We start from the raw sequence: 2,713 nt of genomic DNA, 5'->3' as shown, positions 1-2,713 counted from the left end.
ACATACGAATAATTTGATCAGTATGTTTTAACTTAAATAGGGATGGTATAATAAAATTGTGAGGTCTGCGTTCGCGCCTGTACTCCATGGGAATATAGCACAAACTTTACCAAAGACTTTTCATATGTATTTTCGTAAGTATACTTTGATAATTATTTTTCAGTTTGAAGAAATATAATACAATTATTGGGTGTTCCTTCGCGCCTGACCTCCATAGAATGTAAATATATCACAAAGTTCAACAAGGTTTTTTAAAAGGTGTGAGGGTCCACAATACCACCATTACATTAATCTTAACTCACGTTAGCTTTTATTTATTTTTTTAGTTGAATCATATTATGTCGAATAAATTCACCTTATAAATTCACGTTTATTAAAGTGAAACCCAAAAAAGTCGGAACTTTAGACAATTCTCGACACACATTTTGCATAACTGTTTTTTCCTTCTCCACTTGCACGAGAAACTCTTTCGAAATAGATAGATAGATAGATAATAAAAATAAGAACGTTACTTGTTATCGTGTCAAAAGAAGAAAAAATCCTGCTCACGTGATTACGTGTTTTTTTAAATATTTACATAAGCTTTTATTTTTATTTATATATTAGGAATTCAGTTGATTACAACCCTTTTGGCGTGTTCATTGCATTACAATAGTACAACCCTGAATCCGACGGAGCATTACTACACCGTTCAATACGGTTAAAACTGAAACGAAGGTGTTCTGCTTGAAATGGGCGCCATTTTCTTCTTATTCATATTTATATCGATTCTTTGCTTTAAAAACAGAATTAATTACGTGTTTACTTTTTCAATATTTCATTTTGCTGTTTCGGATTATTTTACAAGTAAGTAAAGCTTCATTATTTTTCCAAACTGTTTTTGTTTCTTTGTTTCTCGATATTTCGTCGATGTTATTTAGTAAGAGTGTTTAGCAGAAAAACCAAAAAAAAAAAAAAAGATTTCCCGAAAAAATAAATATACAAGTAATAAATGTTAAAATAGTCCATAAAAGTTCAGTTCACGTCTTTTTGTGTGTTGAAATAGTTTTTAATGCTCTTTACTTGAAATAATATCAGCGAACCGAAATCAAAACGAAATTTGAGGCGACAACTACTTAGATGAATTTTTATATAAACCACACATGCCATAATCGAATATTCCTCAAGCACAAAATAACGGAAAACAATAAAATATGTTTATAAATGTTCCTTACGTTGACGGAACTCTCTTAAATTGTTAACACATAATGCTCAGGTGCTCCTCCTTCAAATTGAAAACGGGGCTCTCCATTTCAAAGTCGCTGCCATTTTCATTTTTTTTTTAAACCGGTTCGTGAATTAAAAAAAATTACACACTACTTTAAAATACAAACCAATGAACTTTTCTACCATAAAATTAACTTTTATTGACTATGGTAACATTTTTTTCTTGTATATTTATATTATTATATATAACATTTTCTCTTTGTAAGGAAACATAATTTTGTTAATCACTGTTGGCTACGAATGGAAACAAAGTTGACATAAAAAATATATTTTCGTGAAAATTATCTTTACTTTCATCATATTTTGCTTAGGGTAAAATTTTTGAGTATCCAAACCTATCTCTTCACAGCCCCCTCCTTTTCATGACCTTTAATACTTTCATCAATTACAGTCGATTTTCTGTAGGCATTTTTTGAACCAAATCAACGACGGGTACTTCTGCTAGTATGTGTATATATATATATATATATATATATATATATATATATATATATATATATAACCTCTGGTTTTGTTGGAAAGAGGAACAAAATAGGCTATCATAGGATCTTCAATGACAGGGGAGACTTGATTCTGCATATTTCTGTTATGTTATATCTCTCCTCTTTTGGGAATGGGGTAAGGTTATAGAAATATTCAGTATCAAATATTACTTCTGTGAACGTTACTTTATTTATGTAAACTAATTAAGGGAAATGTTTGGAATCAATTCTGCCTTTGCTGTTATTTCAACATATTTAATATAATAGCAGCAAGTTCAAGTTTTCCCTCCATAAAGGCTAGAAGTTTTAGGGAAATATCCAACGTTTTTAATTCATATGCAAATCGAGGAAACCACATGACTATGATTGCGACATTAGTAAATATGCAGTATTTCCACCATCGAAACACTAATTAAAATTACCACTATTGTAGGTTTTCGAGAGAGCGCTAAAACCAAAATAAGTTTTACCCTCTAAGGAAACGAGTGGTTTCCAAAATATGAAGAAATTATAGTTAAGTTTTAGTCTCTCCTCCATTAATGGCAGAGTATTTGGGGAAATATCAGATAGTTTTTAATTCATAAACAAATTTAGGAAAAAAAATTGATTGAAATGTATTGAAACATTTTATGGCCGTAAGAAAATGCCAAAATAAACTCTGGATGATGGAGGATCCCAGTTGTGTGCGACCTTAAAGCTACTATCACATAGTCCACGAAAGCAAGCAATGCCTTATCGCTATTAACGAAGGATCATTTATGACCAATAAATATTTGTTTGGAAGTACTACTTATTTGACTAATATTGTATTTACCGAGTGTATGGCATTCCTGTGCTCTTATGCTGGCTGGCTCTATAACTGCAATTGGTAAACGATCTTGTTTGAGGGGTTACACACACTTATTAATTCGACTACAAGTTTTGTTTTTATACGTCGGTTATGTTTTGTATCATTCTTTATAAAT

Source organism: Euprymna scolopes, chromosome 5, assembly GCF_053919585.1.
Source record: "Euprymna scolopes isolate OS-2025 chromosome 5, ASM5391958v1, whole genome shotgun sequence".
Classification (NCBI taxonomy): Eukaryota; Metazoa; Mollusca; class Cephalopoda; order Sepiida; family Sepiolidae; genus Euprymna; species Euprymna scolopes.
Note: the sequence above shows the minus strand (reverse complement) of the source record.